Source organism: Adelges cooleyi, unplaced genomic scaffold, assembly GCF_023614345.1.
Source record: "Adelges cooleyi isolate 19-005CV unplaced genomic scaffold, UGA_ACOO_1.1 ACOO_flye_CR_arks_rails_tigmint_CR_PRNA_252, whole genome shotgun sequence".
In the NCBI taxonomy this organism is placed as follows: domain Eukaryota; kingdom Metazoa; phylum Arthropoda; class Insecta; order Hemiptera; family Adelgidae; genus Adelges; species Adelges cooleyi.
Genome location: NW_026095918.1, coordinates 124,213 through 149,171, shown reverse-complemented (window position 1 = coordinate 149,171; position 24,959 = coordinate 124,213). Strand labels below are relative to the sequence as shown.

The window sequence follows — 24,959 nt, the reverse complement described above, 5'->3', positions numbered from 1 at the left end:
CAAATTGTAGATCATATATATATGTATGTATCATAACGTGTCCATATTATACATTTAATATATTGTGTTGTACATTTTTCTGAATTTCAACATTTTGTTTGTACTGTAACGGACCTACTTGTCTAGCTGGCTAGACTAGGCAAAGTGGCCGTCGATAAAGCTAAAATAGACGGATCCCCACGGGAAAACGGTTGGCTAGGCCGTTGTCTACGTCTAATTGGCCTTAAAGTCTCCCTTATTAACTTAATATATCGCCCGAGGAGCTAGAACGGGCGGTCACACTGTTAAATAATCTAACTCTCAGCTGCAGGCTACAAGATGTTTTATTCTAAATTAGGGTTTCTAAATAAAATACAAAATTATACAATAGATATATATATATATACACTCTGACCTGGGTTGGACGATGAAATGGTTGGTCAAAGCGGAGTTGAAACGGACGCACACAAAAGATAGTCGGATGGGCGGCTTGTAGTAAAACGGCAAAAATATAGAGCGCAAGGTCGAGGATATTGGCGGTCCGTGATGGTAAAGTCAACTGGTTAATTAGATGATACGCGACGTGCATTATCCTGTGTGTGCGACCGTTCCCCTACCTATAGTCGGGGGTGCTGTGTCAGTTGGTTTGGAACGCGAAGTAACGGTCAAGTGAAATATGATCGTTACATACCTTTCAGGTATGATTTTGATTTCTTAGAGGTGCTTCATGAATAAATTGGTTCAGCTTTTTAGATGATATGTGGGTCCACACATTATTGTAAAAACAATACTTTGTCAGCTACGCATCGAAGCTAAAAATACATTTTTATAACCAACTTTACTTGTTGTGTATAATACAATGGCTATTTAGATAGCTATTTTAAAAAGTAGGCTTAACTGTAACTGTTGGCTGTCCGATGACACGTTTTAACTAAATACTTTTAGAGTTATTAACTTTTAAAATTGAAGGCAAATCGTTTTTCAATAACAAATGAAATAACTTTTGTTTTAATGAATATTTTTAAGATTTTTTTTTTTATAATTTGTACTCATTTGCGCTGTAAGCACCGATAAGTTACTAAAGGTTAAAGGGTAGGATGGGAGATGGAGTGCGGTAGAGAAATGCGTGCAGATAAAAATAGCTCTAAGCGCTTACTCTACCGCACTCCACCTCCCATCCTACCCTTTAACCTTTAGTAACTTAAAAATTAATTATCCAAATCTTTTAACAAAATGGCTATATTGAAATTTAAAAAAAAAATGTAACAAAAAAAATTTTAAAAAAATTAAAAAAAGTAAAATAGTTAAGTGCAATAAAAAATGTAGAGCTATACTATAGCGCAAATGAGTATAAATTGTTTAAAAAAAAAAACTGAAAAATATTCACTAGAAGAAAAGTTATTTTATTTGTCAAATCATTGTGGGCCATCCTGTATAATATAGTATTATTATACTGTGGCCCTTATTATAAAAATTTATAATTATATGTAATTAATACACTTTAAATGTATTTTAATTAATCATCTTAAAAACAAAAAGTCTGTGTCATAAAACCAGTTTTATTAGCTTTCTAAACAACGAAATATATACCTTAATATTAAAAATAAATTAAAATTAAAAATATAGGTATTTGTATAAAATATAACCACAACTAACTTGTATTTTTGATAATATGATTAATCATTATTTTTGTAAATAGTTATCATAACATTAGCAACATTAATATGAGAATAACAGCCAACAGTCATATTGATAATATTATTTTCGCTGAAATGTGAACTAACGCCTAACATCCCTTTTCAACAAACCTTACCTGTATACTTACACCGTGAGATGGTTTCTTGACGAATTCGCTATCCGAGACTGGTCGTCAGTCCGTCGCCGTGTTGTTAGCTAGGTTTAGCTGTCATGCGTTTAAGTGTAAAACCAGAAATCGAAAATAAATAGATCTTTAAAAATTTGGAACTAGGTACCCACAATTGCTGGAATTACAATCTGATGCGAGGACGACGTCTATAGTCATATTACAAAGGCATGATTCGACCCCATGATGGTTTGCACTGCGATACGGAAGGCAAGGGGAAACCACCGTATAAATCATCCCAAGAAATAGCAAAAGCTACAAACAAATCTCAGGATTGAATACTAAAGAAGAAGATTCGACCCCGAGACACAAATAAACATTAAAATTTTTCATTAATTTACCAGCAAATTTACCCTGAACCATACAACTAATCATTTTTAAATAAAAACTAAAATGTAGTATTTTATGGTTTTTGTTAATTTACAAAGTCCAAATTCATTGAGTTAAGTATTATGAAATGTATGTGTCACACACTAATATTAAACCAAATTTAAATTACAAAAAAACGTACAATATAAAATATTATCTGATAAATTTATGAGGAACTTTGTTAAATAGGGCCCACGCTTTTCTCTTATGTCAAAAATTAAAGATGTTTAACATTATTTAAAATTGTAGTTAGTTTTCGGTTGTTTTCAAAGTAATTGACATTTTAAATTAAATGTGCTACAATTGATTGGTAAATTGTTCTTGTAATACAATTATTTTTTACTTTTTACTATTTATTAGAAAAGCAGTTAAGAACTGATTAGTGTCAATAAGTTCAGATCACAAACGATCTACCGACTAAAAAAAGAATGTCCGGCGCTGCTACTTGAATAAAAGTAGAGTATATTTGTTTTTATGTTTAAAAGAAGTATCTAAAGGTTAGACGGTTCAGAATTAAGTGTTTGGCGTTGTTTACTTTACGGATTTAGTAAGCAATGATTTAAAACATAAAGAATATCTAGAAATCAGTCAGCTAAAATATCAAATATCAGTAGTGTACTGTTACGGTGCAGTGGTGTACTGTTACGGTGCAGTGCAGTGAATGAATCACACACGACTGTCCGCCTTTTAAGGCTTAATTAAGGAATCCAGACGTGGTAGGAAGTTACTCTGTATCAACCCTATAATTCCTAGAGACTATTTATGTATTTTTATAATCACCTGAAAATCAAAAGGGTTGTCGTACCTTAAAATCAAGTAACTAAACTCTCAAATTGCAACGTACAATGCTATTTATTATACAAATTTAACGACGAGTAAGAACTAAGTTATCGATTAAAATATTAAAATGAATAAAAAGCAGTATGTATATAAAGGTTTTACACTTGTTACCTGGGTCCGTGTTAATTCGGATATAAAATAGGCGGAGTGACACACACAAAAAATATAAAAAAAGAGCCGAACAATTATTAGGTAATTACTTGTTAGTAAATAGGTGTTGTATGGTATATATTAAAAAAAAAAAAATTACATTTCAAAGTTGGCTTATTTCTACGTTTTATTATTAGTGTGGCACAAATAATGTGATGGTGCATTTAACAAGTTTTTTTTTAAGAAAAAATAGTTTTATTAGTTTCATATTATAATACAAAAAATGCAATTAATTTATCCTAATGGCCATGGAAAAAAGTTGCCAAAAACCATAACCATATACAATGTATTCTTAAGTTAAGGATGCATGTGCTTTGGGGTTAAACATGTTTAAAATTAAATTAAATTAAATATTTACAGTTAAATTAAATTATAAAGCTACCTATAATAATTGGACTCAGGATTTTCCGCGATAGAGAAAATTATATTATAAAATCATAACTCATAATCTGTAATATGATACAAAAAAATGTACATTTTAATATCTTGCTGATGGCTAACTTGCACTTTATATTATAATATGCTTTGTGTAATTAATAGCTTTATATTAAATATATTTACAGTTAAAACTAAAAAATATAAAAACAAATAGGTAAATAAAAATACATACTTTGAGTTAATTTATATAAACTGGAATGGAATAAACATATAATTATTGCTTTTGCTCTTTTAGAGCGAAGCATTTTATTATTATATTATAACGTTTTGAAAAAAAAGTAATGTTTTAAGCTACGAAATAGTACGTTTAGGCAAAAACCAATTATCTCAATCGATTTGTCGCCAGTTTTACTCTAAGAATCGATGTCTTACTCAATTTTGTCAAAACTGGAGATTACACGTTCAGAATGGAAACATCTCATTAATAAGGAACGGGGCTTTTAAAAATCACAGCAAAGTACGAAAAACGAAGAAAACGGTCAACGCAACGGATTTACGTCGGTCACGGAAACGACGTTTCGGAATTTTAATCACTTTAGCCGACTGATTTATTAGAAAAGAAACGATTGTAATGATATTATATTATTCAAATGTACAATTCTTGATTCGTTATGTTCCATAGTCCCAATGCTCAAATGACTCCTATTATGAACATTAATTTTGATATATAAATGTTTTTTTTAAAAATTTTAGACGTACTCGTGTGTAGTATGACTTACCAGGTTAGCAGACAGTGAAAATTAATTTTGCAAATCTATGGCCACTCGAATATTGTTATCAGAGTTAGGATTATACCGTCGTTTTTCTTATATACCAGCCGGTATGTTTTGACCAGAAACCGGGTGTGTATACAGATTGAATAAAAAAATCAATTGAAACGGAACTCTAGAAAAATGTGTAATTTTTCCGAAATATAAGACGGAATAATTACACATTTTTAATTGTCTATGCTTTATGTTGGCTACCATATATTACGGTCACCTTAAATGGTCAATTTGGTCACCCAAATATGGTACCAGTTGAAACCAATGGAATTAGTCTATTAATTGCCAAGGTAAGTCTAATCAAGTATTTTATTATCTGTTACCATAAACCGTTCAACATTTATTGTTAGAAGCCATCAGAACAACGAGATTTCCCAAGAGTCCCTGTGTGAATTTAATTGTTTTCTTGTGTGGCGCTTATGAGTGGGAAAAAGGCTGAGTGGTTTAAATTTTTCACCATGAATAACGATTAATTAAATATTTATTAAGTATAAAATAAAAAATAGAAAAAAGGTCTCTGTTACTATTTAAAAAAGCGTATGTAATAGTTATAAGTTGAATTCATTTAAATATGAAGTACAAAATAGTGTATCATTTTTAAAATTTTACAAACAGTTGTGGGTAGAGCTTAAATTTATACTTGTAATTGTAATTTACTACGAATCGTCGAAAAAAAATTGTTTATGTTAAAGGGCTAGAAGAATATCTCAAACACTAATGTAACTAGTTAGACTGGAAAATTTACATTTACACTAACATTGACTTATCTTATTGTTATTACAACTATAATAATTATATTTTCTAGAGTTCGGTTTCAATTGATTTTTTCATTCAATCTGTATACACACCCGGTTTCTGGTCAAAACATACCGGCTGGTATATAAGAAAAACGACGGTATAATCCTAATTCTGATAACAATATTCGAGTGGCCATAGATTTGCAAAATTAATTTTCACTGTCTGCTAACCTGGTAAGTCATACTACACACGAGTACGTCTAAAATTTTTAAAAAAAACATTTATATATCAAAATTAATGTTCATAATAGGAGTCATTTGAGCATTGGGACTATGGAACATAACGAATCAAGAATTGTACATTTGAATAATATAATATCATTACAATCGTTTCTTTTCTAATAAATCAGTGGGCTAAAGTGATTAAAATTCCGAAACGCCGTTTCCGTGACCGACGTAAATCCGTTGCGTTGACCGTTTTCTTCGTTTTTCGTACTTTGCTGTGATTTTTAAAAGCCCCGTTCCTTATTAATGAGATGTTTCCATTCTGAACGTGTAATCTCCAGTTTTGTCAAAATTGAGTAAGACATCGATTCTTAGAGTAAAACTGGCGACTAAACACGATTATTATTTTCTACGTATTAATCAAATAAAAAATAGGTGTTTCGATTTAAAAAAAAATTAAGTTTTTTTTTTACAAAAAAAATGATGCTTCTTATAAATAAAATGTTCATTATTCTGAAATTTATAACCGTTAAGTTTAGCAAAAATAGTTATATATTTTCCAAAGAAAAGTGTCTTTATGTCTAACGAATAATTTTGTAAAGATTTGTTGTAAATACTTGTTACGTACATCGTTTTCGTAAACCATATTTGATATTGCCAAGTTGTTTAATTTTGTAACTTCTAGTTTTCAATTGATATCTAGTTTAGTTCATCTGCTGTAATTTCATTGATCTTAATAATACCTAAATAAAAAACATAATATTTATGATTAATAATATTTGTATGCGTTGATTTGTAAAAATAATTATAATTGAAAATTACTTTTATAGCGTTTTCCACTCTTCTGAACTATTGCATCCAGGTGACAAATTAACCGGGATAATCGTAGTGAAATAAAAAAATGCAATACAGTATGCCCCAATTCTGTAGGTTAAACAAAATAATATTCATTAGGAAAACATTATAAATAACTAAATAATAATAATAAATATAATAATTAAAATTAATTTTATGTTTAACAACTCTGTGGCTTGGTGCAAGAAGGGCCAATGTCAAAATTTGTTAATATGATTTAATAATGATTTGTTAATTTGTTTTGATAATTCAGCTGTAGTCTAAATTATACCTGCTGTAATATTACTCAAAATTCTTATCTTTTATTATCCACCTCCCGTCATCAGTCATTCTCACTTTCAAATGAATATAACTTTTGAACGGATGAATAAAAATACAAATTTTTTTTACCAATTCTTTTTTCAAAATTATTTTGAACAAAATGGCTATCTTGAAAAAAAATAAAAATATGTAATAAAATTTTTTAAAAAACTATTAAAAAAAGTAAAACAGGTAAGTGCAATAAAAACCACGGTGCTTATAGCGCAAATGAGTATAAATTATTAAAAATAAAAAATCTCAAAAATATTCACTAGAACAAAAGTTATTTCATTTGTCAAATCTTTGTGGGTCACCCCGTATACTATAAACGAATTAACGCAGGTAGACGGACAGCGATGTGCTGTTTTTATTAACACTAACACACAACGTTTAACGTTAATTTAAAATATATATGCGTTTCATTCCATTGGAATATCATCCTGTATACTATAAACGAATTAACGCAGGTAGACGGACGTATATTATATCTGTACGACGTTATTCTTTATCTATGATTATTATTATATTTTGTTTGGTACTTGTTATTATTATTATATCAGGCTTTCAGTAAAAAAAAATGTAATTTTTTAATTTAAACTGCCCCTACTTGCCCCCCCCCCCTGCGGACGCCCTTATCTGAGAGGTGGTAATTAGTTTTTGTGGAAATTCTCCTCATCTATACATTTTTAGTCAAATATGATTAAGTTAAAACTGTTTGTGTAATGATATTTTATTGAATACGTGTACAATATACACTATACGAATAATACTATGAATAATAAAATAATAGTAATATATTGAACTACGTTATATTTAATTAACGTGTTCAGAAAGCTGGAAGTGTCTTAATCGAACTATGATACTTTTTTGGAAAACTACAAACTTAAAAATAGTGCTTTTCAAAATACCTACATTTATTTCTTAGTGAGAAATTTGTTGAAAAATAAATAAATGTAGCACTAATTTTAAGCTTCAAATATTTTAGAATCCCAAGGCTCCCTCCCCTAATCTCCGCTAATAAACTGTCAAAACGTTTTTTAATGTATCTAAAAATAAAGTTAAAAATAAGTATAAACCTATATGTACATGCGCTTAATTTTATTCATTGAATTTGCACAAGATAGTATTTACCTTTATACATAATAAATAAATATATACTTTAATTGTATTATAATAAACTATATTTTAAGCCTTCATAGATAATTAACTTATAGCTAATAATAACGATTTTCAATTGATATTTGCAAATTTTTCTTAATTATGTTCAACATATAAATGATTTAATATTGGTTGTTTATACAAGATTACATTAGATAATATTATGCATTCAATTTTATAGCGTAAAAACTTAACTACGCAGAATGCGTTTAATCGTTCTATTGTCGGCGTTGTGGGAAAATATCTAATATGTAACCGAAAACAAATGATATTAAAGAGATACTATCACATTTGATTTTTAGAAAAAAAAACAGTAAAACGCAATCTGCGTGGATATATTTTGGTACAATTAATGTAGTTATTAACGAACGTTGTTGATGGTCTGATAAAATAACTGATTGTACAAATAAATTTAGTCTGGACAAAAAATTACCTACGAGTACATCAAACTTTTTAATAATTAGGCTGTAAAACGTCCTTTTAACTCCGAATCCGAAATCCTATTATTTGTACATCTTTTAATGCATTTTCAGATTCGTCAGTCGTTCAATTATTGCTCTGTTGACTGTTTGTCTGTAGACATTTTTTAAAAAGTTTATTCAGGTGTTAGAGGTCTACGGCGTTTATACAATTAAAGCATTATACGCTTTTATTGGGTATCACAAACGAGGCATACACATTACGGTCGATTGCAGTCGCGTCTTAATTGTATAAGGGTGTATCAAATATTGAATTAGTATAAGTTCAATTATACGCCTTTGCCTAATAATCAAAGAGCAGTAAAAAAATGCATTTACCATGTAAACATTAGGGCGGAATTGGTAATGAGATTCAAGCTTGTTACGGGGAAAAAAGTATTAAAGGGGATAAATAACGACAAATTGTCAGATCAAATAAAAAATAATATATTTATAAAAAATAAAACAGTGCGAGTGACGAGTGTTTCATACTTTTATAAAAATATATACCAATTTTTTATTTTCTATACAATTTTTTTTTTGTATTATAGACCATAAATATTTCATACCTAATTAAAAATAAATACAAATACAATAACTTTTATTATTAAATTTCATTTTAAAAATCCAAAACAGCTTTGTTTAAAATTAGAATATTTACTATGAATTTGTGTTACATCACTGTCGATTCCATGTGGTATGCAAAACGAAAAACCATAACAAATTAACCAACTATATAAAATATTTAGCACATAAAAGAAAGATGTAAGCTTTGCTATAATATAATATTAACAGTGAAAACTAATTACCAATCTAATGCATTTGATTTGGATATTGCGATTTAAGAGAGTTGTACAAACAGAACTACTGATGAACAGCTCTAATAATTAATAGAAGGTGCAGAGTTAGACTTTAAACAATGTTTAAGAGAAATATATTTAGTTATTATTGAAACCACGAATACCTTAGGTAATATTGATCTTTTTTTGTATCATAACTTTAATAAATACTATAAAAAAGTTTAATTAAAAAAATTAAGAAAAGGTGAAATCGTAAAAAATTCATCCAAAAGCACTTACGATTTTTTTTAAATTGCATGTAGAGGAAACCAAAATAAGCATATAAAAGCTAACTATAGTTTACTAAATACTAAATGCTATTAGAAATATCGTTTGAAAAATTCAATAAAAGTTGAAAAAACGTGATTTAATGGTGAATTATAAATTTAAAACAACTTCCGTAGCGCAGAGTAAACGTTCTTAACTGGCTTTAACTGTTTGTATTTTTTTATCTAAGGTATTTATTGAGCTGTACTACTGGAAGTTCATTGAAATGTTTTTTTATTAAATTGTAAAACACATTCGGCATAAAAAAAAAATCGAACAATATTTTGGAGTACAGCTCGGTCATAGTTGGTTTGCTTATATAAAAGTAGTAAAATTGTAACTTTTTAGTTAATATACTTAACCTGACAACTTTCCAAGAACTTACAGCAGTTTAAAGTTAAATTTGGAACATTTAAAATTGTTTTTATAATTTTCAAAAGGGAGTAGTAACCTTGTAACCTTGTAGTTATTTATTTGTTATGAATATATCTATATATATATATATACAATTACATATTTTAAACACGTAGCGGTCTTAACTTATAGGCCCTAATAATAGTACAAAAAAGGAAGTTCCCACAAAAACGGTATATTAGTATTCTAACATCCGAGTTCGGTCTCTCCTGAAATAGCCATTCCGGGTTCACACTGAAAGAAAATTCTTATTCGCGTAGATGGCTGTCAAACGCCGAATATAGAAACCGCCTGGAGTGCACAAGCGGAAATCACTTCTCAAAGTACATTTATATACATTGACAGTATAGCTGTGGTCGATAGGGATAAAACCAAGTTGTATCAACAATTTTAAGTCACCGTGTAGAGCTAATAGTCATACAGTAGGTAATACGAAAATGAAATACTTTTATAAGAAGAAAATATGTCATTTCCACTGATATTCAGTAATAGCTTTTCCATTGTTGACAATTGAAATTGAAATAAACTGTCATCGTAGTAAAATGTTAGCACAGTAGGGGAAATAAGCAATTACGCTATATTGATTGAAGTATGAAAAAGTTTAAACGAAATAAAATCGCCTACCACAATATGTAATACAGAACGACGTAAGACTCATTTTCTAGGAAAATGTTTTTCCCCTAAACTTTGAGGTAAGTATTTTACTATATTTTTCAATACGAAAAAAAGTTTTGCATTTATCGCTTATAATAAAAGAAGTATGGACTTCATTTTTTTCAAATGAGAACATGTGTTTTTAGTTCCAAAAATATGTAGGTTTGAATTTTGAATTTTCATCAATCTGTTCGTTTGCTATGACATTACAAAGATTTGAATTTAAGATCAATATTTCAATATTCGTTTGGTTTCTACAACAGTAGTACAATAGTTTTCCATTAAATAAAAATATTGACCCCCGTCGATAACACTTGTCACCGTCACTGTGCTTGAATATGTAGATAAGGTCCACTTGTCTATCATTATTACAAAACGTTTCATTATGTCTAGTTATTGGGTTCTCACATACAAAACAATGCGAACATAAATATGAATTTAGCAAACCGAAAACATATGATAATTGTAAGAGGAAATGTAATATATTTGCAAAGCATATAGCAAATTAACAGATTGACGAAAATTATAAAATTCAAACGCTAACATTGTTTGTCTACATATTAATGGAATTAAAAACATGTGATCCATACACGCATTACGTATAATGGATGAAGATAACTAACCTAACCTAACATACAAACATAGGAAAAACATTATTATTAAAACATTCATATTTTCTGAGACAATTATTGCCTTACATCAAATGGATACACTCTGTATATGTGTTATGGTAAGTTGTATATAGTACTGTCAAATTAAGATCAGTAACACAAATTTAATATAATATGTAACATAAACTGCAACTAAATAAAAGACTTTTACAAAAAAAAACACTAATTTGTTTATTTCTTGCTTCTTGCGTGAAACACAAAAGTATTTTTTTCATGGGAAGTCTATAAGGTTCTATATGATGGTGGTGATCCATTTTGTGTAATTCCGGCGATACTGTTTATCGCATGCAAGCGTTATCACCAGGGTCGTTTGACGATATTAAATTATGTTATGTATGATTAAATATCAATATCCTTCATGAAATTAATTAAATCACGATTTAACAACATGTTATACCGGTAATACTATGTACTGCATATTAATGAACGGGCGTTCGTGAATTGTCACCTTCCATATTAAATTTAAAAACTAAGCCTCCGAAATGTTAAAACAGTTATAGGAAACTAATTTATTAGCTGTACCCGGTAGTAGAAAAAAATTCAAATATGTGTAATTAGTTGTAATAGAATGTGTTATAAATTATGTTGAGTTGATATTATTTTCAAACGTTGACAGTCTTTTGATCCAGTCCTATCGTCTGAGGTTGCGTTAAATATTAGCCCTTTGAGTGTTTTTTGTTTAATGTTTTGTGTAAACACCACGCGTAGACTACCAAAGGGATGTGGACGACACGAAAACGAGAATCAGAACGGGTGAACCCTTTTTTGAAATTTAACACCACCACGACCCTTCCCTTACTAGCTGCAGTCTCCCAGGGCAGTACCCGACAGTCTGTTATTAAATGTTAACCGAGCCGCACGCACACTCCGGTTAGGCAGTCTGTTAGCCGCGTAAATTTCGAAATTATGTCTACTTTATAATTTGGTCGACAACGAGCAAACTTTGAACCATCAGTTATCAGCGGTCCTGTTAAAAGTAAACGGTAAGTAAATCTCACATCGTTTTATATTTTTTATGTGCTAGTGTTGTATAGTTTTTTCTGGACCAATTACGGTGATGAGACAACGTCTGTCTATAATAATTTGTTTCCATGGTTACTTATATCGTAATAATAATATAATGAAAATATTTTCAAATATTTGTTAACTGTTGATTCATAAACATTAGTGACCTAGAAATTTACAACGGTCAAAGTTTATGATCTTCTCTGTTTTTGGGTTTTCCTTAATATAAAAAAACTTTGACTACAGATTTTTTTTTAAAAAAACCGTACATGCTCTAGATCTATCTTCAGTCTAATATTCAGACCTTCAGTCCTAAAACTTAGAAACAAAGGAAAACATTTCTACCCCTTTTTTAAAATAAAAGTTTTATGATATAAGGTATAATAATATTATCTTTTAATAATACCACGTATAAAAGATAAAGATAGCGACATAATCAGAATAAACAAAAATATTTAAAAAAAAAAACTATGCAGTCACAATCAACAGATTTAATTTTATAAAAATGATTGTGTTTGTTTAAAATGTATAATAATGTAATTTTTCAAATGGTTTTTTAAATATTTTTTCTATTTTTGTGACTGGACTCACGTTTACCCTGCGTTACTACTCTATACAAGTGTTACACCGCTGCTACTCTGGGTCTCCTGGACCCAGTTTTTCAAATTTACCTCAAATTCCCAAATATACTTCTAGAATATTTATTTAACATAGTAAAAACAAATTCCTTTTTTATTTATAATATACCGATAATATATACCGAGATTTGAACCACGGCTAGTGCGTAGAAACACTGCACAGTGGTCTAAAATCAAAAAACGGTGGCCAAAAATAAAAAAATAAAAATGGAAGATGTAATTTTTTTTTTAGGTTGTTACAATACTACTTAAGTTCTCTGAAAATTAAAATTAGAATTTAAAATATTGATTTGAAATTTTACTGACGAGTTGTTGAAGTTGGAAGAATCGAAAATAATTTGGTTGCTAATTCACGATTTTTATTATAATATATAATTATTTAAATTTTTTGGTAGTTAATTATTTTTTTAGGACAATTACATCATACTCAATCGTGATTTAAATGATTTTTTTCATCTAGAATGCATTTTACCCGGTGCATATTACAATTAGTGTAAAAACTCTTATTATAAAATCAAAAGATAACAACATTTTGCAGACAATATGTTATCGAATTAAAAAAAAATAATAGGAAAAAAGTTAAAATTATTTTGAAAAAGTAAAAAAAAGGTGATTTAAATCTTTAAATATTAGGTTTATAAAAAAAAGCTATGACATTGTTTCCAAAATCTTGTTATCCCCTCATTTTCGTTATAGGTATTTTGGTTTTAAATCGACAAGCAGCGATGGAACGCAATATGTGTAGGTATGTTTTAACGCTGGCAAATAAGATGTAATCGACGCGTCATAATGGGTACAATTTAAAATTATTAAACATAAATGTTGTCTACTGTTGTACTAAAACATAAATAAAAAAATTCTCAAAAAGAAACATCACAAATTTGCAAATATTTTAAGAGTAAACTCTAGTATAGGGAAAGAATAACCCGGTATATACTATAGTAAAGAGGAGCGAAAACTTTGTTTATTAAATAGCAAAATATATGCAACAAATGACAAAAATCTATTTTGTAGCCATTTTAAATATACCATCTAGTTTTAAAAAGAAAAAATATTAAGTTTTTCTAGTTATACAACTTTAATTTTTTAAACGGATTTAAATTTTGTTTCATGTAGCTTACTATTTTCTCTGTTCGAGCTAAAATGCTGATTTTTGATGAAAAGTTATTAATAAGTAAAAACTTAAATGCTTTAATGACATTTTAAAAACAAAAATAAAAAATAGAAAATTTGCCGGTTTTTGTTCCATTTAATTTTAAGGTATTTAAAATAAAAGTCTTACTTGAAGTCGTGACTGATGTCGTATTCTTTTCTGTCTGGTATAACCATCGGGTGATATCGGATAGCTAACTGATGGCAGAAAATTTTATCCACTCTTGTTAAAGTTCCAACATTGACTACAACGCCTTTATCGGAAAAATTGAATATATGTACCGCCTCTGGGGTAGAGTAAGCGCGTAGAGCTATTTTTATCTGCGCGCATTACTCTACCGCACTCTACCTCCCATCGTACCCTTTAACGTTTAGTAGCTTAAAAAGTAATTATCAAAATCTAGTTATCGACCAGTCAACATTTTCATCAAACTAATCTTAGTAAAATGGCTATCTTGAACTAAAAAAAAAAATAAAAACATTATTTAAAAAAGTAAAATAGTTAAGTGCAATAAAAAACGTGTTGCTTGTAGCGCAATTGAGTATAAATTGATAAAAAAAAAAAATAAAAAAATATATTTTTTTCGTAACGTACTTATATTTGCAACAATTTTTTTAATGCTTTTAATCTGAAAATTCTATTTGTTATCATTAAATGTTTTAATATAATAAAAACATATTTAAAAAACCAGTGCAGTGGGGTCGGGGCATAGTGGGGACGGGGAGGTCACAGGTTTACAGGAATTTTTAATTTTGAAAGTGATAAAATCACTTCCGAAAAACTCCTTTGATGCAAATCGGTAGTTAGATTTTCAAGCCAGTACAGTCCAAACCAAGCGCAGTATAAACCAGCAAAGTTAGAAAGTATTAAATTGAGTGCATCTACTGTTTTTTTTGCAAAAACATAGTTGACCAAATAACACATATACTTGTTTGTCTTGTTATTTTACTATATGTCAATAAAAATAATAATACTCGGAACGACAGCGGATTGACACTCCAGATCAATGTTAAATCAATAACTGATTGTCGAATTACCGAATACCGACTACGTACAAATGTCATCACCCCCGACCTCTCTCTCATACACCATGGCCGGCTCGGTCCGATAAGGGGTTTTTCGTTCCCACCTGTACCGTGTACATGAGACGATGAACAGTTGATAACGCGACCAGGCTAATCGCTATAAACGTTTTCAAATAAATGTTCACTTAAAAATTACAAAATAAAAAACCGATTATCAATAAACAATATTATTTTAGTTTTGATTTTTGCAAAAAAAAACTCTAATATTTTTGTATTAAACTTTTATCGATTATCACTTTACAAATGTCATAATACCTGAAAAAAAAATTGAATTTGTGTAAAATAAAAGTCAAAAGTGGTACTTGAGTACAAAACTTAGTAGTATCATTCTACATAGGTCAACATAAAATTGTTTTAATTATTTGATACATTTTTTTTTAAGATTTTAGGTCTGTTTGTTAAAATATACGCAATCTGCGAAAACACAGTTTTCAGGCTATTAAAAAAAAACTGTAGTGCCGAATTTTTTTTCCGTTTTATATAGTTATGGATACATATGAGTTCTAACTACTGGCAAATTTTCAACCCAAAGGTCTTAAAATTACGGCTAAAAACCCCGAAAAACAAAAAACTTGTACCCCCCTAGGGAGGTGGGAAATGGGTATAGTTTAAATTTGATACAACTGACGTATGCGGGCATACCAAATAATTATTTCTTATACATCTCAACTCGATCCGACTCTTTTTCTCGAAATCATAGCCAGTAAAAGTTCTAACTTAAAAACTCGTACGTTTTTTTTTTTGTTTTTTCAAATTTCGTCTGTAAAGAATTAAACTTTTTCAACTTTTACCCCCCCCCCCCCCCCCCCCAAAGTACAAACTAGATAAAATTTGTGATTTATAGAGTTGCTATTCGAAGGAATTGGTCAAGTATTAAAAAAGTTACAGTGTATACAGCGAAAAAAAAGCCCACATCAGAGTAAAACCAATACCTTCTCGCTTTGCATCGAAGTTAAAAATTAAAGGTTACAATAATATTTATGGAAGACTATAGATAGGTTATTTTTATACAAAGTAGAAGACTATAATAAGTTCTACGTTTTAATAAGGAAATTAATTATTTTTTTTTTTTTTTTAAATCTTTTGTTGCATCAAATTTATTTTTTGCTTTACTAAAATCAAAACCTAGTTTTACGCCATAAGAAATAATCATTGGAAAAAAAAAACAATTATATATTTAATGTTGATTAATATAATGTATCACACCAAATCTAACTTAATTTATTATTAAATTACAAACGTATTTGTTTAATACAAATTCACAACGTTTTATGAGCGTATTACTTAATATTTTTATGTTTTTATTAAATTTCGACCATGTTGATTAATTTACCGGTTAATTTATATGAGCTTCATGGTATTATTTTTAATTTAAATAATTTTGTCTATGAGTAAAAGCCATTTTAGTTAATATAATAGTACATTTTTTGTCCATCGCACAGGCTGAACCAGTAATCCGATAAGTAATCTGAAAACAGATTTGAATTTGTCATGAAGTTTACTTGAGATCGGTCAGCGTACTTTTTTGATATCTTATTCCTACTACGCATAAAACACGTTTGAACATTTTATAAAATTTAAATTTTAAAATCAAATTTGGAAAGGGTTAAAACTAAAAATTGAAAAAAGTGCTCTGACCGATCTCAAGTAAACTTCATGACAAGTGAATTAGTAAATTCATATCTGTTTTTTGATTGCTTATCGGATCAATGGTTCACCCTGTGCGTTGGACAAAAAATTATGTGTTTTGGCTGAAAAAAACGGTCGGTATCCAGGGGCCTTAAGCTGCGTGACGTTTTGGAGTTGCAGTAGGAGGAGAGGGATGTGGGTAACTTTCGGAGGGTAATGCATAGCAGCAATGCATCCCACCTGTTGCCCAGCGTTATTGATTTATTGCGGAGAAACGCACCCTACTGGTTTGACTTCCATTTATGGCCTTGCAGTTCTGGTAATATAATAATTGCATAATGATTTATACAGGGTGGCCCACAATTATTTGACAAATGAAAAAACTTTTGTTCTAGTGAATATTTTTAAGATTTTTTTTTTAAAAATAATTTATACTCATTTGCGATATAAGCACCACGGGTTTCATTGCGCTTACCTGTTTTACTTTTTTAAATTGTTTTATTACATTTTCAATTTTTTTTCAAATTGAATTCATTTTATTCAAAATAATTTTTAAAAAAGAATGGGTGAAAATCTCAAAAATATTCACCAGAACAAAAGTTATTTCATTTGTCTAATCATTGTGGACCACCTTGTATATGAATAGTTACAAAACTCAAATATGCAATTAAATATTTTAATAAATAACTAATTTAGTAAAGTTTAAAACACGAATTACGCTACTAATTTGTATTTAAAACACTGTTGTTTTATTTGTTAGTATTTACTGTGGTTTGATTTAGTATAACATTACTCCTTAAAGTATAGTTCTAGAAGTATCGCCCCAATTTGTTAAGTAGATTTTTATACAAGAAACTATGTTTAACATTTTTTTCTGTAATGTTGATTTAGAAATTGAGTTAAGTATACTTGATTTAAATATTTTATCTTTATTTATAAATAATTAAACTTAACTGCTCTTGAAGATTTTTTTTTCTTTGATGCGGAGCTGAAAAGTTGTATTTACAATGATGTGTTTTTATTTATTTATTTTTTTTGTGTCTACCGGTCTTCTAAGCCACTTATCCGATTTTTTCGTATAGCAACTCTAAAGATTAGAAGTCGTAGCTGTTTGATAAATTTAAGAAGTGTATCCCTTTCCCTTTAAAATGTAGAAAAAAAAATTGTTCGACCTAAAATTCGTATCCACCATTTTACTAAAATGTATTTTTAAGTAAATAATTGTCATTAGGTACAATGCTTTTAACAATATTTTGTATTTTTGTCTGTAAATACTGGACTTACCTTACTTACTCACTACTACTAATACTAATTACTACTACTACTCACTTACGTGCTATACTTTCTTACTATGCTGGTTTATACTTGGTTTGGAGTTTGGACTGTTCTGGTTTGTACAAACTACCTATCCTTAGATTCGCATCGAAGCGTTCATTTGAAAGTTATCTTATAACTTTTAATTATAATAATTCCTATATAGACATATGACCTCTCCACCATCCTAATCATAGATAACAATACTTTTTTTTTTTATAGATAAATCTAATTTTATTATAAGTACTATAAAGTACGAACCAGTATTAACTAGTAAAAATTATCTACATGCAATAATTCTTAAAATCCATGTTTGATAATTTTTTTTTTTTTAAACAACTGTGTAGTGAAATGTGAATACTGTAGGCAATGGTTTAAACATATACAGTTAAGTGTTACGTATATTATACTAAGTCTATGTTTCTCTTTATATTACTAAGCCTATACAAAAGAAAAGCGACCAATTTTATGCGGTATTTCCTCTTCATAGTTATTATCCGCCCGTTTATAAACTATGGCGGGGTACCTCTGCTTGACACGCGAGAATCCGTTATCCGTCTTTATTTATAAGTTATGACCCTTTGTAAAATTTTCAAGGGGATTGATAATAACGACTTTCTATTTTATTATTCATTACGAACTCCGTACAATGTAATTTATTTCGCCAAGTTATTTCCTGATAGTGTTCTACGGCAATTATCTTTCAATTTTTTACCCCATTAAATAAAAAAAACAAAACAACCTTTACCACAAAATATGTTTATGTTATGCAAAATTACACATTTTGCATAACATAATGCCTTTTTCTATAATAACCTCATGCCGTATAAGCTTTTACTTTGACAAATGTTGTTATCCAACGATAAAGAAATTATACTTTATGAAAGGTTGTTAATTTTTCAATATTATGCAAATTGAATTTTCATTCTTACTCCGTCGAGTGTATTTATGAACCTTAATTGAAGTCGAAAGTGTTAAATTCATTTTATAATATACCCATTTTGGTTTTTAAGAGGACTAGTCGCTAAGATGGTTAGCGTCAGTGTACACTGTTTGCCGGGCGAGAGAAACCGTCTGATAAAAAAAGGCCACCCTTCTCTTATTCCCCGTCTCTGGCGACAGACTGACGCGGCGACCCTTCCCGGATAGCGATTTTTTTTAGAAAGGTGTAAAGGTGTGTACACTTAGGCAAACTTTTAGCAATTTCTAAATTTGATTGCGGACGAAGCTAAATCGCATTATGCCTACTTTTTTTTTACAGCCTACCAACCGATTTTATTAAATTGAATTGAACGATGAAATACCACTTGATTTCTATTTGGCATTGAGTATATAAGATAATTATATACTCTTTATCCGGTATATTACGATAAATCTTTAAAAAAAATGGTGTGGTCAATTCTACGTTGAGTATACTATAAGTTTTTACATTCAGGGGGGTTAAAATGTTATGAGTTTATACGTAATTAGTTTAATTAATAGATGGTGTGTGCAAAGTATTCCGCATTGATACATTTTCCTAAAAACGTTTAATATCTTATAAAATAATGTAATTTAATGTGGAATTTAATTCAAAATAGTCTCTCAGCTCTGCATCGAAACTAAAATGTGATATTTGTGGTTGACACCGGCTAACACATTTTCATGTTAACAAAAATTGTTAAAATTAATTAATGTGGCAGATAAATTATCTGTTATATTTTGAAACTATCCTATTTTTTTGTATACTTCAAATAACAATTTTATTACCCATAAGGATTTGACCTTTCTGATATATATCTTCTGAAAATTATTATTTAAAAATAAATCCTTTTCAGAATCAACATTTGTTCTTCAGCGGTGTATAAGACTTTACTCTAATGATCATAATAGGGTATACCCTACAATTGTCAAAGTTAATCTCATACTATAATAATAGATGAAGTCCTAGTGTTCTATTTCTCACTTTGTTTAACGCACATAGTATTATATTGTTTAACAAATCTTTTGGACTTTATTTTAAAAAACAATGTATTTTGTTTCCGTAAAACTCTTGGAATGTTTATCAAACCCGGTTTTGACTTAATTAAAAATGATAATATTATATAAGCTAAGCACTTAGTTAAAAAATCGATACACATTTTATTTGTATTCACATCATCAATGTGACTTAGAAAATAATAAATATTATGTTATTATTTAACAAACAGCTAAGCAACTATGGTTATTATAGTTAAAAAAAAAAGTTAAGTATTTCAAAAACCCTAAACTACAAAAAATAATTAACTTTATTGTTTACGCGTATTTTAGTAGCAATGCTATCATTGTCAGGGCTTACAACAGATTTGGTCTGAACTTTTAAATATTTGGTTATTTTAATTCTTATCCATCATGTTATAAGAGGTTAGTGAAGTGTGGTGAAACCACCATTATATTTATATACCATTCGGTTCAGAAGAATGAATAAAATTTAAAGACAATTTGACGACAGTCAGTTTTGGTTCAAACAATGCTTTTTTTGGACTGTGATTGGTTTAGAATATGCAGATTTACACTGTACTAATTTTTTGAATAGATTTTTATTTTAAGTTATTACTAAAACGTTTAGTTAAAACAGCGATAGATATTTTGTTTATACGCGAAGCTATTAAACGTCCAAAGATGATATTTACAAATTATAATGTAAAAGTTCGAATTTATCATATTTTAACAAGTTTAATGACAAAAACCTTATAACTGTAAATAATACGTTATTATTTTTTTGTTTTTGCAGGAACCTCATTTACAGCCGTCAATTCCTGGGGGTCCTGCTGAAATACAACATTTCTCATTATTGGATTAAGACAGTTGTGGTTATAGTTAGTATAAACGAAATTACTGATAATTTTAAAATAATAATTGTTTTACCTTACCTTAGGAAACTTGAATAATGGCAACCGATTCTTACAATTTTCACTGACTGGCAACATATCTTCTGTTTTTAATTTAATAATCGTTCGTGGTAAGTATAGCCATAAATAATGATGATTAAAATAATTATTAATTTTTGTATTTTTTTAACGAACATAATTTACAGCGACCAATTTTTGTGACATGCGCTGAGTGGCTACAAGTCATCTTTTTTTAATTAGAATAGTCGTGTTTGGTGAGTATATACATAATAATTGGTTATTGTAAAATTTTAACTTTTTTTTTCTTCCCCCAGGAAGTATTTATTTATAGCAACCAATCTTATAGCTGCTCATTTCAACTATTGTAGTTATCAAATGGAGTATTTGCTGTCAATTCATAATCTGGAATAATTAAGAAATTACAAGTATTTCAAAGAATTCAATATTCTTTATGATTAAGGTTATAATATATCAACCTAACAAGATGTGGATTAAGTGGAAATTATAATTTGTTTATATACTTGTAATAAAATATTTGTTCATACATTCCAATACTTTTGAATATATTCTCCTAAATATATTAAAAAAAAAAATTAGAAAAGGCAGAGTAAAAAAGGAGGAGAGTAACTACTCCAAAATTAATTTACTCAAAATTGTTTGTTGCGCCTTGGTTCCAAAAGAAAAGTCTATTTAATTAAATTGTATTTTTCATGGTCTCTTCGGTTTATTTAAAATCTATTCTAGGAGAGTTACTAATTTAAGGGAATGAAAATCCCTTTTACTGTTTTCTGCGGTAGGTAAATAGGGTTCCAGAAAAAAATGTTACCTAAAAACCATATCATAAAAATTGATCGGTTTTTAAAATAAACTGTGTACAATATCTAAAAGTTAACATTTAAACCTTAAAAAACTACCTAAGTGTACCTCAGGAAACTCTGTCTTATTTTAAATACGTTTTTATTCATCTTTTATTTAGAATGTACCAATGGGTTAAAATACTTTTTAGAAGTATCTTTTTACAAGACAATATATTGTAACTGTTACGCTCTAAAAATACCCTAGAAAAACTTTTACAACAAATATTTCATAGAAAAAGTTACTAGTTAAAAATACATTTTTTTAATTTAAAGCCCTCTACAGACAAAAGTTTTATTCGTGACGTGATATGCAAAAAGCATATCCAAAGTTTATGAATGTTTGTTTATCAATAATATTAGAATACATTTAACGTGCTTTTAAGTAATCTAAATTTTAGTTCTTGTCACTAATATTCCGTCTCTTTTTAGATTATACCGCACTATCAACACTAAACAATTAAAGAATAACATAAAAATAAGTTACAGTGGTTACAGACAAAAAAATCATTATAAAGTATGGTTTAATGTTATAAATTATATTAATAACTAACTAACTTAGAAAATGATTAAAGGTTATACATTATAATGCGAAATAAATTGGATACTCAACGTTTCTGGGCTCATAGAAGTTATTTAAGTACACACTTATGTTGGTCTGTTATTAAATAATACTATCTATAATATAATCGTTTTACTTTTGGTGTGTACATGCATATAATAAATATACATATAGTATATTTAATCTATGGTACATGTAAATATGCACTCCACAATGCAATATTTTAATTTGGTTTGTTGTTTGTAGGACACTGGATTAAAAGTGGACGCCTTGCAAAGAGCTAGTGGCCGTCTTTGTTAAATCAACCGATTTATGGAGCGCTTTCCATGCAGCTTATAACAATTAAAAAACTGGGAAAGCTACCTATCCCTAAGAAAAGATGCTTGGAATTGGGAATACCACTCAAAAAATTCTTCGATGCGAATTTTAGATGGTAATATTATTAAATATCAATATAAATTACAATATAGACATTAGGTATATGTGTTTATGGTGATAGGTTGTATGTATTTTCGGAAGACATCAATTTTCTCGAAAAATAATTAAAATTGTACGATTACTTAGCCGTCTACAGTTATAATAAAAAAAAATTGTTTGATGTTTGATAGAGTCCCACCAACCTAATCTAAAAAACAAAACTATAAAATTGACTCGAAAAAAAACGAAATTTGGAATATTATGGCTGAATTGGAACAATGAATGTTTTGAGAATGAAAAAAGTGAAATAAGATAGTTAAAGTTTCCAAGTAAATAAACACACCCCTGGACCTCATATCCTCGAAATTGGGCTTATTGAATTATCGGGTGAATGAAAAACTAAACGTTTTAGAATCTATATAATAACATACCTACTATTTTACAAAATAAATGTAAAAGTGTGTAGTGAGTAGTATATTTGTCAGTCGATATAGCGGTTATCATTATTATTTACTATCGGTGAATTATTTACCTAAAGTAAATAGTGTTTGGTACGGTTATGATTTTTAAACGCTACAATAGCTATTGTCAAAGTTAATTGTCAATAAATAATAACAGAGAGCAGTCACATTAATATGTTAGCGTCTCCAAGATATTTAATTTATTTTTTACACTCCCTTTAATTTTAAAACTGTGTAGCTCGTTAACTACTCAATCGATTTAGCTAATTTGTATGCCTAAAATTAAATTTAAAAAAAATAAACACGATCATCAAAAAAAAATTGGGGGTTACCATTTAAAAATCTAAAGTTGATATGGTTTTAAACGCATAAGGGATGGTGTTAAAATTTTGAAAAATACATTAAATTTGTCCCACCTAATAACTATAATAGTACAAAAAAAAAATAATTAAAAAAGTCTAATATCTTCTAAGATATTGAGTGGTCCTTAGTTAACTAATCACCCGTTATTATAATAATATAGTATCATAACTTACTAGATCTATGAACTTGTCAACATTTATTGTGTTTTAAATAATAACATTGATATTAAATATCCATAATCAATGTGAATACCAAGATGGAGTTTTGCTCAAGTGACAAGTCTATAAAACCTATAACCTTACTTATAAAATGTATGCACATCAAATATCAAAATTAAAGGTACTTATAATAATAATATGTTATTTAAAATAAATAGAGTAATTTGAATTATGCTTGATGATATTTTAATTGAAACTTTTATTCTTACAGTATTATGTCTTTGTTCTGAGAAACTTATAAATGTGTAGCTTTGTGTTTTAATATATTGGTATCTGAATTCAAAGAAAAAAATAACATTTTTTATGAAAAAATTGAATCTTCAATCATCATTTACTGAATCAACAATAGGTAAGATAATGTATTTATTAATATAGGTGTATTGTATAAGTACATTTTTTTATTAGAAAAATATAATTAATCGTTTTTCATTATTCATGAACATGTAAAATGTTTTTAAATAATAAGTTTTTTTGGATTACTTATGTTTATCATACTTAATATGTTTAATTAAAATGCGTTACTTAAAAATTAACGTTTGACTTAAAAATTATCATACTTGTATAATTATAAAAAATATATGTGTATACTGATATTTGTTGCTTAACCATATAATTATTTAAGTATCTAAGGAACTTATTTAATTTTTTTAATTATATGTTTCAGTATGTTCAATATTAATATGGACTATCTCAACTTAAATTGATATTTGTTATTGTCTACAACTACACTACTACCAACGTCAAATTCGGTGTATTATATTATTGTAGTCAATCAGTCTAATCTTATTCCATCAATACATTGTCAAATGTTGTGGTATTCAATTTTCAGTAAATTTATAGGTGTTTTATTTTAAGGTAAAATATATAAGATCATCAGTTTGCAATAATTTAGTTAATTTCTATGAATTCATCTCTAACAATTTATTTTTATTATTATTTTTTTTTAGTTACTGTGGCACACTATTGCAGATAACGAATTTCCATTAAGTCAGTAAGAAGAAAAAGATGGATTCACAAGTTCAAATCAAATATTAGACAACTATATATATTTAGTTATTCGGCTAAAAATGTAATTCAATAAAATAATTTAAAAGTACTTTATCATTTTAAAAGTGACATAAAGTTTTTAAACACACATATACTTAACATATCTATAATTATTATACATTATTTATTAATTATTAATGATGAATTCTTTATTTAATATTAATTTAATCTAAAATGCTGCTGAGAATGTTAATATTTCTAAAATATGTTATTGTCTTAATCCAAATCTTGAAATTATTTTCATGATGGCATAGTTTTGGCATTAGCTATTACAGAATTTATTGACAACTTTCTAGTGGTTTACGATTAAGTTTTTATAAGTAATAAAGTAAATAAAATTATAAAACACAAAATAGAAAAA

At 28.2% G+C, this 24,959-nt stretch overlaps 2 long non-coding RNA genes across 12 annotated transcripts; one reads left to right on the top strand and one right to left on the bottom strand.

Annotated features, from left to right (window-relative positions):
- Positions 1-3,087: 3,087 nt before the first annotated feature.
- LOC126837572 (uncharacterized) lies at positions 3,088-14,046 on the bottom strand. 3 transcript variants are annotated; one of them, XR_007685564.1, is made up of 4 exons: positions 13,908-14,046; positions 6,189-6,290; positions 5,995-6,109; positions 3,088-3,651 (listed from the first exon to the last, which is right to left on the bottom strand). It is a non-coding gene; the product is annotated as an uncharacterized LOC126837572 (long non-coding RNA). The 3 variants fall into 3 exon arrangements; XR_007685565.1 differs by lacking the exon at positions 3,088-3,651 and adding an exon at positions 3,800-5,879; XR_007685563.1 differs by lacking the exon at positions 3,088-3,651 and having other exon boundaries at positions 3,799-6,109.
- Positions 11,798-23,797, top strand: LOC126837573 (uncharacterized). 9 transcript variants are annotated; one of them, XR_007685574.1, is made up of 10 exons: positions 11,798-11,965; positions 20,559-20,643; positions 20,703-20,786; positions 20,862-20,930; positions 20,995-21,101; positions 21,963-22,047; positions 22,106-22,186; positions 22,339-22,525; positions 23,510-23,672; positions 23,763-23,797. It is a non-coding gene; the product is annotated as an uncharacterized LOC126837573 (long non-coding RNA). The 9 variants fall into 9 exon arrangements; XR_007685572.1 differs by having other exon boundaries at positions 20,991-21,101; positions 22,106-22,170; XR_007685571.1 differs by having other exon boundaries at positions 20,991-21,101; positions 22,106-22,182.
- The last annotated feature ends 1,162 nt before the right edge of the window (positions 23,798-24,959 follow it).